The 17,338-nt window shown below is 38.2% G+C and overlaps 1 long non-coding RNA gene across 2 annotated transcripts in view; it reads left to right on the plus strand.

Moving 5' to 3' along the window:
• The window catches only part of LOC119258910 (uncharacterized), a 182,273-nt gene extending 169,851 nt beyond the window's left edge, over positions 1-12,422 (plus strand). For both annotated transcript variants that reach the window (XR_008554101.1, XR_005128354.2), the window contains exons 3-6: positions 1,761-1,941; positions 3,110-3,196; positions 4,771-4,831; positions 9,184-12,422. This is a non-coding gene — a long non-coding RNA (uncharacterized LOC119258910). The remainder of the gene's footprint in view (positions 1-1,760; positions 1,942-3,109; positions 3,197-4,770; positions 4,832-9,183) is intronic.
• Positions 12,423-17,338: the final 4,916 nt, after the last annotated feature.

A 17,338-nucleotide genomic window follows, 5' to 3' on the forward strand; every position in this document is an offset into this window, starting at 1 on the left:
TAACTAAGGGACCATTAAAAAGAATAACTGTAAGAAAGAAAAAGTCAAAATTAACAAACAACTATGAACCAGAGACACACTATGGGGCCTGGGGGTGGAGAAAGGAGAGATTGGGGTCAAAATAAGGGAGTTGCAATTGTATGGGGAATATAAAAAAAAAAAGTTGTTAGTCCTGGTTTATGGCTCAAAGCAATTTGCAAGTATCAGCTCATTAGTCTTCTGCATTCCTCTGAGTCAGGAAGTTGACAAGTAGAAATAACCTAGTTTCCAATGTGGACTCAGAAGCACAGAGAGCTTAAGTAACTGCAATAGGATTACTGAATCAGGCAGCATAGTGGTATGCACATGGAACTAAGAAAGTATCAAAATGTTCCATAGATTTGAATACAGTAAACACTCCAGCACTAGTACAGATAGCCAACACTGGGGAAAGATGAAGCACCTCTGCCTAGGACTCCACCTTACCCCTAACATGTGGAAGTAAAGAGGTGGTTAGACAACATCAACCATGAAGGGAAGTTTTGTCTGATGGACAACTTCTCTCTGAGTCATATTTTTCTTTCATCAGTGGCCCAAAACATGGATGTTAGGACTAGGAAGACCAGATTTCAAATCTGGACCTTGACACCATGACCTAGGAAAGTTACCTCACCACTCTGTGGCTCAGTTTCCTTATCAATAAAATGGGAGTTAGTATAGTGCCAATCATATTCATGGTTCTATGGAAATTCAATGAGTTCATTCGTGTGAAGGTCCTAGAAAGTCCTAGAACAGAATGTGACTCATAAGTTTTCAATATATGTTAATTGTTTCTCTTGTTACCATTTAGTATGCTTCCTTTCCTTCTTTGGAAACAATTCTCATGCCAGAGCCCTCCTGTTCTTACTTTTTCCTATCAAAATGGCAAAGGGTCCAATATCAGCCAATAACATTTTAGTGAGAAAGAGTTTCATATTACTTCTGCTAGCTAGTTTGCTTATCAAGCTTTGCCTCTAACTGTGGAATGAGAGTTTTACTACCTGTTAAAAAAAATTTGGGGTGCCATAATTGTTTTGAGGTAGTGAGAGAAGGTGACAGATGAAATTAGGAAAATTTTTTACTTACTCTTGAAAATATCTAAGGAACACATTTAAGGGTTTTCAGGATTTCTCTTTTGTCAAAGAACAGGTCTACCTACCCAAGCAGAAACTGGTGGGAATTGTACGGGGACTATAACCAAGAAGAAAATGCATACATTGTGCAAAAATGAAAAATGATGTAAAAAATATATAAAACATAAAAAAATTAAAATAAAATAAAATTAAAAATAATCCCTTTTAATTCCTATCTTAACCTTTCTGCCTTGGTATGAACAATTTTCCCTTTACTCTAGTGTCTCATCTTTCTCTCATTCTAAACCAAGACCTCCAGAAGCCAGGAGTGCAGGATCTGTTTTCATATGTTCTGCTCTCTCAGCTACTTCTGACCTAGGTTCTCCTTATTCAAACCCAAGTTGGTCATGATGACGCTGTGTGCATCAAAATGAAAGTTCTAAGCTGCAAAAGTATAATTGCATAATCAAAAATAATAGAAGTTACATATTGATTGTTTACCAATTATGCCTGCCTATCAGCATAATAATATAGAATCTGTTATTAAGTATACAAAAGATTAATTTTACTAGTGTTTATTTGGAAATAACAAGCTATTCATTTATTCTTGACTTTCTTAATTAGTTTCTGTTTTAGATTATCATCTGATCATCATGTTTTTGCTTGCAGGCATATGTAATCAATCAAATACATGAAACTCAACTCCCAACCACTTGCTATGTGGAAGAGATGAAGGGTAAAGACTGGAGAGAAAAGGAGACCAAAAGAGAGGATAGATGGAAGACAAAAAATTCTCAAAAGCCTCACATGTCTTTTCCCAGGGCTTTCCCTCTACACATTATCATCAGAGGTAATATTTTAAAACCACAAGGATTAAAGGCCAGTGATTCTCAGATTTGAGCTCTCATCATCCTTGAATGACTATCTTTTAAGCCCTTTAAAGAAAAACATAAATAGAGATACAGTTTATATTACAGTTTTAAATGACATACTTAACTCAATAATAACACTGGTCAGTTTTTGTATGGCTCTGGGTAAATTTGAGGTAGTTGTTAATCTTAATCTTTACTTTCTAACTTGCTCATTACTCTATCCTTTTATGTCCTTTGTTAGAACCCCATTATTTACCATTTTCTATGAAATTCACAGCATTTACTTTTTTTATTTACTACCTCACTAATGTTCTATTGTATATTTTAAAAACTTCTGTACTTATTCATAATAGCCTCAAAAGCAACAGATTTCATTTCCTCTAAAACAGTGTCTCCTCTTCACTGATTTCTTTGGCAATGTCAATTCATGTATGCTTCAAATAGGATCAGGATTTTACCTATTTGTTTAGGCACCAAATTTTAGGAGTGTCCTCAGTGGGACCAACTTTAAATGTTGCCTTTGGTTATTCTAGTATGAGTGGGCCAGATGTGAAATACTTGTCCCTACTATTATCAGTTTAGGACATACAGCTTATTTTTGGTTCAGTAATGAAACGGTTTTCAAATTGTTTCAAACTATGTTCCATAAAAATCCATCCATCCATCAATCAATCAATCAATCTTCAGGAGTTCAGCAAGGACTCTGTGTGCATCTTAGCAAAAGAAAAAAAGAGTGTATTACAGTGTAAGTTTTTGACTTGTGTCCCAATTCTTCCTCTTTGATCAGCACTCCATAACAAGCTTCTACTCTATTAACAATTAAGTATGTAAGTATGAGTCTTGCACATGTTTGGTTGTGCTTTGAAGCAGATCATTATCTTTTATCCCCTACATAAGGCCCAAAATGTGGTAGGTTGCTTAATTTATGTTGTACCCAACTAAACTGAACTTCCAACTGTCACCCCTCTTTGAGCCTTATCCATTCTACCCCCTCCTCCTGATGTCCAACATTATTGATCACCTTGGATTTCCAGTCACCCTTCACTCCCCCTTTGCTGTTTGATCTGATTTCTCCAGAATGTACCAGGTTGCTTCTTTCCCAAGAGTCAGTTTCTTTCTCTGCTTCTTTGGCTCATGTTTCCTTAGGTAACCACCTCCAGGGTTGTGTGCTCTTGCCTCACAAGTGGTTTCTTATGATTCAGAACCACTTCCTGAAGAAGGAATTGGAGAGAGGTGAGTCCATTAGACATCACAGTTATTCTTTACCCTTTGTTCTGTATCTCCACTCTCCAGGTACTTTTTGATTATAGTTGGTTTAACCATCTTGAGGTGGACATCTATGATCTCTCAGAAGTTATATTTTTCATTATAAACTACATTAATTCACATTGGTTTAATTAATTAGCTCCTTGGAGAATTTTTTGTATTACATAATTACTGTTTTGTTCAAGTTTTATAAGTTGCAAGAAATAAAACTCAAACTAGTTGTGTGTGGAGGGGGAGAGACTCCTTTATGTGGAGTAATGATGGAGATGGGGTCATGGGAATTCATGAACAGAATACATGATAACACTGAAGCATGTGGGAACTGAGCCTAGAAGTTTGCTGGGAACTGGGCTAGGGCTAGGCACTGCCACTTGCTCCCCTCCCTCTTCATGGGCTACACCGGCTCTTCCTTTCTTTCTACTATCCTTATCATTCTCTGTTTTATTTGTGTATCTTTCCTCTTCCTCAGTATCTACATATTCTTGGGTTTTGCTCCTTTATAAGTTTGGTTCACACAACCTATCATAGACTCTACATCTTCTCTCTGCACCAATTTCGTTCTCTGTATATTTTTTATTTAATTTCCAGAGAGACAGAGAGACAGAGAAGAGAAAGAGTGAGTGATGGAATAAGGGAGAAAAAATGAGAGAGAGAGAGAGAGAGAGAGAGAGAGAGAGAGAGAGAGAGAGAGAGAGAGCGTGCTCTAGTCCAATTTGCTTCATCTTCATGTTTACTCTTTTGGTCAAATCACTATCATCTTTCATCTGAATTAATAAAATGACACCCTATCAACATCATCCTCCACTCCCAATACCTTTCCATACCCTTCAGAGATTTCCTATTACCCTCATGATAAAGTGCAGAACTTTTACCCTTATAGGACTTTTTTTTTAAAGACCCAGCTGAATTCCTTCTTTTTTTAAAGATTTATTTATTTATGACTACAAGAACTGGGGTGTAGGCCAGAGGTGTTGGGGGATGAGAGGATTCACCAGAGACAGAGTGGGGAGCAAAATAGGCAGATCGACTGAAATACACTGCTGAGGAGAGCAGCAGGTAAGGCAGGAGAGAGCTGCTGTGTCATATGGGTCATCTTCCTGGCCTGGATTGAACTCAAGCTTCACTGGCTGGCAATAGCTTGATAGCACTGTGTCTTTAACCCCTGCGCCACCAGGGAGGCCCCCCCTTACAGGACTTTTCACTATCTAGCCTCAGGATCTCGTTCCTAGTATCTCTTGCCTCATTTCTCTCTTCTCAACCTTGTACTCTGCCTCCCATTATAATGAAATGATTTAACTTTCCTAAAATATGCTCTGTTCTCTCTTATCTCTGGTGATATGCTTTTCCTTCCAGTTGAAAAACTCTTTCTGTACATCTGGCCTTCTTCTTTAGTATTCCTTCTCAGCTTAAACATCACTTCCTTCAGAAGGTCTTCCTTATCTAGGTTATTTGATCATACTGCTTTATAGTCTCCTGCAAATACTTTCCCTATCATATCAAAACAATTTGTGCTTTGTCTTTTTAATTGTCACTCTTTCTAGGTAGAGTATAAGTTCCATGACGTCAAGGCATCTTTTCATCTTGCTCACTACAATATCCCTAGTAAGTAACAAGTACTTCATAAATATTTTATAAATGAATGAAGGTCCCACCATAGGTGACTGGTGCCATTAGATATTGAGGGTTGGTGAAGTTCATGACCTTTGAGTTGATTCTAATTGATAAATTCCAAATGGGTCTGTCAGAAAAGAAGTTCAGGGTTGTGGTTATGAGAGGTAACATAATCTGAATGTTTAGCACAGTATCCACAATCTGATCTCTTTTTATGACCCTGAATATTAAATGGTTTTCCCAGGCGGTAGGTATTTCATGAAGCGCAATGCAATTCAAGTTACTGATTGCCCCCTCCACTTCTCTTGTAACAAAATGAAAATATCAACTCCTTGCCATGCCCTGAACCATCTCAAATGGTGGGGCCTCTGACACTCAACTCATCCCTCCACTCTCTCTCACTCATTCTGCTCCAGCCTCTTCAATTCTTCAAAGACGCCTGAGGTCATTCCCATCTCAGAGTCTCTGCACTTACCTGTTCCTTCTGTCAGGAAGTCTCTTCCCTAGATCCTCATACACTAAGGTCCTCCTTCTCACCCCTTGCTTCTTAGCTAAAATATTACCCTTCTCAGAAAGGCCTTCTCTGGCCACCCTAGTAAAATGACCTCCACCCTCACATAGGATTTATCATAAACTGGAAATCATGTGAATATTTACTTGTTAACTCTTTACCTCTCCTATTGGAAATTAAACTGTAGTTGGAACTTGTTTGACTCATCCTGTGCTGTGTCAACTTAGTACAGCACTTAGGATCATAATTGCTCAAGAAATATGATGAATAAACAATGAGCAAACAAATGAATGAATGAATAGAAAGTTTTGTGCCCAGAATTGGCAGAAGATTTTTTTTTCTATCTGAATCTGCCTCAGTTTTTTACTATTATAGTATTTCTTCCTCAGAGAACGCAAAACAGAAATTCCAAAGGACAGCAAGGACCCCAGACAGAAGCCTCTGTGTTGTCTGCTTTCCTCTGCAGCTTCCTCCAGGATCCCTTATCCCTGCCTTTTCCCAGGCCAGGACCCTCTCTATTGAGAGCCCAGGTCAGAGCCAGGCCTCAGTAGTCCTTTTCTCTATTATCTGGGGGTCACTCTGCACCTACCCAAGTTTCTGGGGTACATGCCAAATAGAAACTATGTGTATATCAATTTTACTCAGGATAAGAAAAAGAGTATTAATTTGATTTTATAATCCCTGAATTTCTCTCCACCTCTCCGCATTGATGCACAATTATAGGCCAATGTCTCCATTTGTGCTAGAAATGTAGCATTTACTGACTAATACCTTAATATATAAACAAGCCAAAGAAACAATGTTGCAAGAAGATTTAAATATACATCTGTTAGAAAGGTCATTTGCCAAAAGATGTTTGTGTTTCATAATTCCACGACTTAACATCTAAATACAGCATTAGGGGGCCTCCCTGGTGGCACGGGGGTTAAAGTCTCAATGCTATCAAGCTATTGCCATCCATGAGTTCAATCCCCAGCCAAGGACCTAATCCACAAGGCACAGCACACCTCTCCTGTCTCACCCGCTGCTCCCCTCAGCAGTGCATTTCAGTAGATCTGCCTGTCCTGCTCCCCACTCTTGTATCTGGTGAATCCTTTCACACACACACCCCCACACACCCCTCTGGCCTAGGCCACAGTTCTTGTATGCATAAATAAAAATAAATCTTAAAAAAATTAAAGAATAAATTCATCATTAAACACTGTGCAAGTCTGGTGTCTAAGACTCAGAGAAGAAACACTGACATTGCTAAACTAAATCTCCTTTGCAATGGTAAGGACTTTGTTGAGGAACATTGAAGTAGTCCTGCCAGAACCTGAGAAATACCTTTGGGGCACTTTACATGGCATGTTGGCCAGGCAGGAGCATTATGTCCAAGTAGAACTTGAAAATGGATTGCCTGGCCATCTAGCAAATGAAGCATTATGCATTTGTCTGGTTGAGAAAAGATTAAAAAAAAAGAAGGATCAAATGAGTGAAATGTGGCCAACATTGGCAAGGACTTTCTAATGAAAACAAAAGGTCTTAACAAAGAGTGGAGTTTGCAGTTTCAGATCTCCTAGGAGAGAGAATTTGGTGTCTGTAATTAGAAATTCTATATCAGTGTGTTAGATTTACAAAACAGACAGGCAACTTTCTGGAAACCTAACTGCCGAGGATAAGGAGTCACTATGCTCCTTGCTGGCCTGGGGCTGCCCAAAGGGAATAGCTTGTGGGGAGATTTGAGGACCAGACCTGGCTGAAACCCAGCATGTCGAAGAGCAACAAGCTATCCAAGAAGAGGCAAGGAGTTTGGAGAAACTTTGGAGAATCTGAACAGACAAAGAAGCTACTATTAGGCCCTGACAAGTGCCAGAAACCTCCTGCAACCTCATTGCTTTTACTGAAACTTTAGCAGTAAACTAATGCCTTTAACAGTAAAAACATTCTGGCCAAGGTTGCAGGTAGATAACATAAGTTAGGATGTATGTGAAAGTATATGGAAAATTGGGTAATAATGATGATGCAGTTATTTCAAGATTAAAAGGGTTGGGAACTTGGTGGTTTTGAGGTAGATCCAATTCTTCATTTCCTGGCACTTCAATGTTTGATGTTTATCTCTGTGCCTTTGGGGGATATAGTGACTCATTTGCACCCAAGGTCATGCAGTACTTTCTGTATTTTGATAAACATTCAGAGACAAGGTAAGGTAATGCCAATTTTGCAAATTAAACTGCATAGTGTTCTGCTTATAAGGTGTTTTTCTAAATGAAATCAAATCAGTAAACATTTATCAAGCATTTGTCTATCATGTAAGTGACTAGCATACACAAATGAACCAGATTTGAAATGCAAGGAAATGAAAAACAAACCAGCAGCTTGTAGATTATAGTTAATCTTTTCATAATTGTCTCCACAGAGTTAGAGACAGGAAGCAAACTAATTTGCTAATAGCCAAAACGGAAACTTTTTCTGGGAAATCTCCCATGATATAGCCAAAACAAATATTTTTATCTGGAAGAAAGCAAAAGTTAAAATGAATGTAAAACTGAACTTCATATTAAGATGGTATATATATCAACCAATTTCAGTGAAAATACTGGACATTTACTATGTGGTATGTAGTAGTTATATGAAATTAAAGAGAGGTGAATGATACTCATGAGGGCAAATTTAAAATATTATTCTGTGCAAAATGGGTATTATACTGTGCAAAAAAAAAATTGTTCCTCTGTCCTCCGAGCATTTTTGTTGCTGTTTAGGAATATTAGATGGAAAGGAATAAAAAATTTTGTATATGAAGTTCATGAATTTGACAGAGCCTTTCCTGAATTCATTGTGCATCAAAAGAAGAAATGTAGACTGGGTGGTGGTATAATTAGGTAAATTTACTTATACTTGGTTAATTGGCCATACTCCAGCAACACTGATTTATTGGTGGATGGCTGCTGCATCCCAGAAGTTTCTTGAAGGCATCAAGTCTGCCAGGGCTAAATGAAATACCACGTAACTTTACTTTGGAAAGTAAATTCCTCTCCTTTAGAAAGTAATTATATCAACTTCACCCAACAAACATTAACTAGGAAAAGCAGGAAAGGACATTTATAGTGTGTGTGAATTCATTCATTCTTCCAACTTCCTTAAATACTATGCTTAAGTCAGGTTAGACCTCCAGAAGGACAAATACCTGAGCCACATTAAATTATTTTCTCACAAGATGACCTTCATTAGTTCCAGGAGGACTCTGTGAGGCAAGCTTTCCAGAAAAATAGGGGTATGAAAAACTGCCTGATATGATGGAACTTTTGGAAAAACATATAGAGAATTATAGTAAAAGATTACAAGAAGAAAATGAAATGGAAGCCACAGGAAAATCTTAGAACTATATAGGAAACATAATATCATACTTGGTTCTGGTCTAAGCAATAATTACCTAAGTTACAATATGGTGAACATTGTTGAAACTTAGACATTAATTAGCGGTCATTCATTTGGAAAAAAAAATCAAGAATTATGAAAATAAAATTTTACTTTAAAATTGTTTTAGAATAACAGAAAAAATGGTGATCACAGTAGAGAGAAGTTACACATACCCACACTAGTTTCATTATTCAGATTTTCTTCGTTTTTTTAATTTTATTTTTATTTTATATAATTTTTACATCATTTTTCGTTTTTGCACAATGTATGCATTTTCATCTTGGTGATATTCCCCATACAATTCCCACCTCCCTTATTTTGACACTAATCCCTCCTCCCCATCTCCCCCGTAGTGCGTCTCTGGTTTATAGTTGTTTGTTGATTTTGATTTTTACTTTATCATAATTAATCTTTTTCCTGGTCCCTTATTTAGGTTTTCTAAATTCCTGCTATGAGTGAGACCATCCGGTATTTATGGAGAGCTGTGTGGAGATTCCTCAACCTGCTAAAGATGGAGCTTCCATATGATCCAGCAATTCCACTCCTAGGTATTTACCCAAAGGACACAGAAACATGAATTCAAAAGGGCACCTGCACACATACGTTTACTGCAACACCATTTACAGTAGCTAATCTGTGGGAACAACCCAAATGCCCAAAAATAGATGGCTGGATCAAGAAGATGTGGTATATATACACAATGGAATACTACTCAGCAATCAAAAAAGATAAACTCATGCAATTTGTAGCAACATGGATGGAGCTGGAAGGGATCATGCTCAGCAAAATAAGCCAGAAAGAATAAGATTTTCTTAGTTTTTATCTAATGTTCTTTGCCTATTCCAAGATCCATGCAAGATTCTACCTTATGTTTAGTTGCCATATCTCCTAAGGTGTCTCTTGACTGTGAACGTTTCTCAGTCTTTCCTTATTTTTGATGACCTTGGCATTTTTGATCAGTTAGCTGTGTTGTAGAGTATTCCTTAACTGGAATTTGTCTGATAAGGTATGGGTTTGGAGGAAAATCACAGACATTCCATCAAAGGTACTTGCTATCAGCATGCCTTATCACTAATAATATTGACCTTGATCACCTGTCTGAGGTAGTTCTTTTCACTGTAAGTTTCCCCTGCCTACACCACTCTTTATATACTGTACTTATTGGAAGTTACTATGAGCAGCCTACAATCAAAAGGTGGGAAGATACACATCACCTCCTTGTGGTGGAGTACCTACATTACTTAGAATTCTACACTAGAGATTTGCCTATTCTCAATTTATTCATTTGTCCAATCATTTATTTACATCAGTGTAGACTTCTGGATATTTATTTAGGTTATAATTCAATACTATGTTATTCATTTTTATTCAAATTGTTCCAGTTTTCACCGTTGGGAACTCTCAGTTGATTCCTATGACCTTTTAACTTCTTCATCATAAATTTTCTTTTCTTTCTTTTTGATGCACTTTCTTTCTAGAACTACAAGATATTCATCATGTATATTTTCTGTACTACAGAATACAAGTATTACAACAGAATCAGCCTTTTCTTCAAGGAAACCCTTTAAATGGAGTTCTTTTAAATGAAGAATGGTATTAGAAACCAAGAACCAAAATCCTGACCCTAGGTGTGCTTATTGTTATCAGAGGGCAAGGGTCATCACTTCTAGGTCCTCTTAAGAAAATAGACAAGATCAGGAAAATATATGTGTGTATATACACACAAATATTTCTACTTGTAAACATGTGTCCCTATTAAGCAAACATGTGTTCATGCTGATGTGTCCATCGCTAATTCAGTACCACATGAATCATTCTATCTTTCATGCCTTATTAACCTGAAACCTTCCACTTCAACAGTGAGAAACCTGGCTCCCACATCTGCCATCTCTTTACTGAATTGTTCAATTCCTGTATATATGTATAGTGGTTTCAGAATTGTTAACTTGTACTCCCTTGAGAAATGACTTTTTCAACTAGAGTGCAGTGTGTGTATACCATTTTATTTTGCCTTTAGTCTTACAAATGAATTCTTACTCAGATCAGCACCTTTTACATTCACCCCCTTCAATGAGGTTGCTTCACACAATTATAATATAGTAAGATTCTTTTGCCAAATTCTGCACTCCATTCTGGGATCACCTAACCGCCTAAATAATTTTTTCATTTGCATATATTCAGGTTCCCTCTTTGTGCTATAAAACTTTATGGATTTTAGTGCTATATATCCCTCATTATAATATCATACAAAAGAGTTTTACCACCCTAAAAAGTCCTCTGTGCTTCATCTGTTCACCCCACCTCCTGACCCTCTGACAACCACTCATCTGTTTACCACCTCGATAGTTTTGCCTTTTTCAAAATGTAATTACATAGACTGTTTTGCTTTACTTAACTTTTTATTTTTATTTTTTTATACAAGAACCAGGGTATAGGCCAGATGTGAGGGAGGGTGAGAGGCATCACCAGAGACACAGCAGGGAGCAGATCAGGCAAACCGACCAAAACACACTGCTGAGAGGAGCAGCGGGCAAGACAGAAATCTTCCACGCCATCTGGGCATCTCCACGGCTGGCCGGGAATTGAACCGGCACCAGTCTCACAGTGCTGCACTCCAACTGCGCCTCAACCAGTCTCACAGTGCTGCACTCAACTGCCTGCGCCACCAGGGAGACCCTGCTTTACTTAACTTTATTCACTTAAGAGTCTTCCATGTCTATGCACGACTTGATATCTCATTTCTTGATAGCATTCCATTATATGACTGTACTAGTATTTGTTTATGTATTCTATTACATATGTGGCTTTCAGTTAAGAATTTTATTAATAAATAACAAACTTAAAATGAGTCAGTTACAGACTTTCAAAATAGTTACTGTTAACACTAGGATGTTGAGAAGTAGAACAGTTACATTACTTGCTATACAACATGGTATAGAGGTGAAGAACACAGGCTCTGAATTCCGACTGCCTAGGCACTGCTACCTTCCAGAATGTGTCAACTGGATTAGATTAACCTTCCTGGGCCTCAGAGTCCTTGTCTGTAAACAAAGATGCTAATTGTACTGATAGAGAATGAAACAGAACCTGACTCAATAAACATTACCTATCATAGTTTATTATATTTTTTCTCTGTCATATAACAAACGCTTTATACACCTTCCTTAATTCTTTCCAACAAAATTTCAAAGGGGCATGATTATTCCTCTTTTGCAATGGATAGCCTGAAATACAGAGACCACAAATCAATGGAATCTACACTTGAATCTGATCTATCATATTATGAAGATTCTCATCTTTTAACCTTAGCACTGGAATTCTTAAGAGCATAACAATAAGAAAAGTCCTCTTTCAGTCAATCTGCCTGTTCTGTTCCCCACTCTGTCTCTGGTGAATGCTTTCACCTCCCCCCCCCACCACCTCTGGTCTATACCCCAGTTCTTGTATGTATAAATAAACAAATCTTTAAAAAAAAAAAAAAAGAAACTGTACTTGGAGCATCTTCATCACTTTAAATTCACACATTTTATGAAAGACCAACTGCAATGTATGAAAGAGACACTGCTCAGGGTGATGAAAAATCTAGAAGCCCTTTTAAGTGAGGTGCTACTAAAGAACAAGGGATAGTTAGTATGGAAGCTAAAATAGTTATGTAGGAAATACAGTAAAATGTTAACAATGTGTGTCTCAAGGGTGGCATAATGGGTAATTTTATTTTCTTTATATTTTCTAGAACTTTTTAAAAATCCACATATATTTCTTTATTTTTTTTAAAAATAATTCTCAGCACTATCACCGCTATGGCCTTAGTTCCATCCCCTCCCAGGGAACCTCTCTCTCTACCACTGCTCCCTTCAGCAGTGTATTTCAGTGGATTTGCCTGTTCTGCTCCATACTCTGTCTCTGATGATTCCTCTCACCATTATACCTCTGACCTACACCCTATTTCTTCTTTTTTAAAGATTTGTTTATTTATGCATACAAGAACTAGGGTACAGGCCAGAGGTGCGGGGGGTGAGAGGATTCATCAGAGACAGAGTGGGCAACAGAACAGGCAGATTGACTGAAGTACACTGCTGAGGGGAGCAGTGGGCAAGTCAGAAGAGGTCTGCTGCACCATGTGGGTAGCTCTCTGCCCAGGGATCAAACTCGTGCTGCAGTGACTACAGAGAGTTTCATAGATTATGTCTCAATCCCTTGCGCCACCAGAAAGAAGGCCCAACCCTATTTCTTCTATGCAAAGAATAAAAAAAAAAAAAATTACTCTTAAATAAAAAAAAAAAAACCTTTCACAAATCACAGCTAAAGAAAAACTGGCTAGTCTGTTCGTAAAAGATAGATAAAATGTCTTTTTCCTAGACTTCAGAAGGTAGTGGTTGGCATCACTGTGTGAAAATTATCCTAAGGCATATTTGAGCTTAATGTAAGTGATGGACATGGAAGGTGGCCAGCTACACGCTACCAAAAAGGGTTTCATCACAGGCTGGGGACAGGCTAGGCCAAATGATCTCTGTGATCTCTTTCAACTCTTATTTTAGAGCCTGGGCTTCTACTTATGAGCATAAAAAAATGTTTTTGTTCATGATGTGCAAATTGATGCTCCTGAAATAAATGTATTTACTTTATTAATCTTCAGGCATCCAAGAAATATTTAGCAATTAGTTTTATCCATGAGAAGAAATGAACTGTATTTCCTCAGACTCTAATTTAGAAATTCTCATTTAAACTGGAATTCTTCCATCTTGTATTCATTTCCTAGGGCCTCTGTAATAAGTTGGCAAAACCTGGGTAGCTAAAAACAACAGATATTTATTCTCTCACAGTTCAGGAGGCCAGAAGTTCAAAATCGAGTCCAAAAAGTTATTGGCAGAGCTGTGCTCTCTTGAAAGCCCTAGGGAAGTATCCTTCCTTGCCTCTCCCCGTTTCTGGTGACTGCAGGCATTCCTTGGCTGTGGCTGTATAACTCTAATCTCTGCCTCTGTGTTGACATGGCCTTTTCTTTGTGTCTCATATAAGGACACTTATCTTTAGATTTAGAACCCACTTGAATAATTCAGGGTCATCTAATGTCAAGATCATTAATTTAATTCTCCAAAGACTCTTTCTCCGAATAAAGTCACACTGTGGGATGTAGACATATCTTTTGCAAAGTTCACCATTCAATCCATTACACATACTGAATTAAGAAGCTGGTGAGATATTTTTTAAAAGATTTTTAAAATTTATTTATGAATATAAGTACTGGGGTGTAGGCCAGAGGTGTCAGGGGGTGAGAAGTTTCACCAGAGACAGAGCGGGGAGAAGAAAGGCAGATTGACTGAAATACATTGCTGAGGGGAGCAGTGGGTAAGATAGGAGAGATCTGCTGTGTCATGTGGGTCAACTCCCTGGCTGGGGATCAAACTCATGCTGCAGTAGTTGGCAATAGCTTGATAGCTGTGAGATTTTAACCCCTGTGCCACCAGGGAAACCCACAAGTGAGATATTTTATTAGTTTTCTTTCTGTTTTCTCTATCCCTGCTAATCTTCTGCCCCACCTTCAACACTTGGCCAGCTAATTGTTATAATCCTACAATCTTAGGATCATCTTCTTTTAACTCCTCCAGAAAGTCTTCTCTGACTACTATTGCCTTGTTCACCCACTAAGCCTAGTATTTAGTTGTCCCTGGCATATAAACAAATAATTGTTGAAAGAATAAACAAATCTATCAAAGAAGGCCAATAATTATGCCCACTCTTGAGTTTTTTAAAAGTGGAAAGATTTTAATGATGATGGGAGAATTTCAGGGAGATGAGATTTATTTTTAGAAATTTTGATAAATTCTAGGAAACCTTTCCAATGAAACCATACCTCAAATATTTAAAGAGAATAATATGTTTAATCTAAACTGTTTTTTATTCTCAATGACAAGAATGTAGGGAGTTAAAGACAAATGTTACCCTGTCCACAGGGCTAATGACTTCAATTAACATTGAGCAATTTAAGATAGTGGGAGTTATGTTTTATTGGAATGAGGAGGACAGAGTTCTTCTTGATGAACATTTCACAGTTTAAAACAGCCATGCCAAACGATTATAGTTGGGTTTCACTAAGAATTCCACACTGTGAATTTTACAGTATTTAACTTATATTTTAGAACAGAGGGTTCCAACTCTTTTTCAGTACATGAAAACACCCTTTTTTGTAACAGAGAAACAGGATAGCCAGTGTAGTTGAAAGTGTGGACGCTGGAGTTAGATTATGGGTCCATTTCCCAACCTTGCTAATACTAACTTTATGACCTGAGCCTATTTATTCTCCTTCCTCTGATTCCCAACTCCATTATCTGTAACATAAGGCCGAGACAGTCTTTACCTCTGGGAGTGCTGTGAAATTTAAATGAATTAAAAAAAAAATGTTTAGGATCCTCCCTAGTGGTCTAGGGATTAAGTCTCAATATTATCACTGCTATGGCTTGAGTTTGATCCCTGGCCTGTCACACCACTGCTCCACTTAGCGGTGTATTTCAGTAGATATGCCTTTTCTGCTCCCCACTCTGTCTCAGGTGAATCTTCTCACCCTCCACATCTCTGGTGTATACCCCAGTTCTATGCAAAAAAAAATGTTTAAAACAGTGTCTGGCATGTTGAATACATAAAATTTCATAAGGAGCTACTTCTTATCCTTTTTTAATTTGCAAACTGAAAAAATACTTTACCCTCAATGTTGAATTCAGTTACTATGACTATAAAAATATATAATATTAATATTTCATTATAATATATTATGGAATAATTCATATTTTATCACAGCTGGATCTGAAGTGTGCAAAAGAATATATTTATATGAAGTACTATTATTTTTCAGTCTACAGACAATGTTCAAAGTGTAAGTGAATTTGCAATAAATCTGAGGTAGTCTGGAGTTCACAACACACATATACTTACCATACATTGATCCTCACTGTCTATAAAACAGACCTTAATTGGTCATTTTTAACTAATTAGAATCCTACCGGAATTTTAATGTAGAAGCTACACTGATATGATCTTCTATTTCCCCCACCAGAATCATGGCCCAAGATGAACCTGTGAGAGTTCAGTAAACAAAACCCACACAGACTGTAGGAGTTTAGCCCCTTGAAAAAATAACGTAAGAAATTATTAACTAGAACTACTGGGAGGCATGTTCAGAATGTGATTGTAATTAAGAAAGCTAAATTTAATTATTCCATTGCCTCCGAATTAAATGTATTAACAGAAAGGATTAGCCAAGAGCAGAAGTGGGAAATTGGAAAATACAAGGTGTCTATGAGTTTCTTGCACTGACCAGAAACACAACCTATGAACATAAATATTCCAAACCCACCCTTGCCATGCCATGGAGATACAAATCCTGATGGTTACACCCTCATGGTTAATTAATTTTTTATTTATATTTAACTTCATTTGTTCTGATTTAAGTTAACAAGTGACATTCTGGTGATAACTTAATTCCTGTGTAGGTTATTCTGAAACAGGGGTGGGCAGGGCAGGAAACCCGATGGAAGGATGGAATGGCCACCCACCTGCCTGTGCTCTGAGACAAGGGAGCTGCCAAAAAGCCCCAAAAGGCTAAAAGGCCAAACACCAAAGCCAAAGGCTATAGTAATATAATATTCACCCAATAGGGGCCTATGGGCTATAGTCATGCAAAAGACAGTGCCTGACAAGTGGACAGGTCACTGCCTGTGGGTTCTCACCCGTGCACACAATTGCAAGAGACCTCAGGCTCCAGGAACAACAGCCATGGCTTTATTTTACAAGCAGGGGAAACAAAGAGCTTACTGCATCCAGAAGTGGGCCGGCTATCTCATCCAGATAGCATAAGTGATGGTCACCACCAATTGCCAAGAGAGCTGGACAGCACTGGCCAGTAGTGATGGTCACTACTGGTCCCTCAGAGGTGGTGTCAGAGATATCCAGTGCTAACAGCTCTTTGTGAGTTAGTTGGGCTATACAGCTCTTTGAGACATCAGGCCCAGGGTCTTTAGTGTTCCCTTCAGGCGATGCCAGAGACAGGACTGGAGACACAGTCTCTGAAAGAAGTCTTTGGCTTCTCTTCCCTCCTCAGAGGTTGGCTGTTGGATGCTTCTTTCTTCTTTCTCTAGAGGCCAGGAATGGAGTCTTCTCCTTCTTCCTTCGGAGGCTGGAACTGTCTTCTTTCTTCCTATTGAAGCTGGAGTGGGCTCTCCAGTTCGGGGGCTGGCATCACCTCTCCAATCCTCAGCTCCCCGTGACCCTGGCTTACATCCTCTTTCAGGGTGCTCCATTCACAAATCTGATTGGACCATTTTTCAATCTTGTTGCTGATTGGGCCATTTAGCACCAATCAGCTCATAGCTTGCACCTCATTGGTCCATTCCATGATCCAGGAAGTACACTGTTACATAAAAGATCTCTAAGGAGCAAATGCCACAGTTGACTTGTGGTGGAGCAGCAGGGTGAAAGACTACCACTGCTACAGCTGGCTCCGACTGCTGAAGGGGCTGGGTTCCAGTAATAATTCCATGAGGAAACTTGTACTTGACACTATTGTGGATGAATTAATCTGCATCCTGGGTTATGCA

The sequence above is a fragment of the Talpa occidentalis genome, unplaced genomic scaffold (genome assembly GCF_014898055.3).
Source record: "Talpa occidentalis isolate TD23 unplaced genomic scaffold, MPIMG_talOcc4v2.1 talOcc4.5, whole genome shotgun sequence".
Classification (NCBI taxonomy): domain Eukaryota; kingdom Metazoa; phylum Chordata; class Mammalia; order Eulipotyphla; family Talpidae; genus Talpa; species Talpa occidentalis.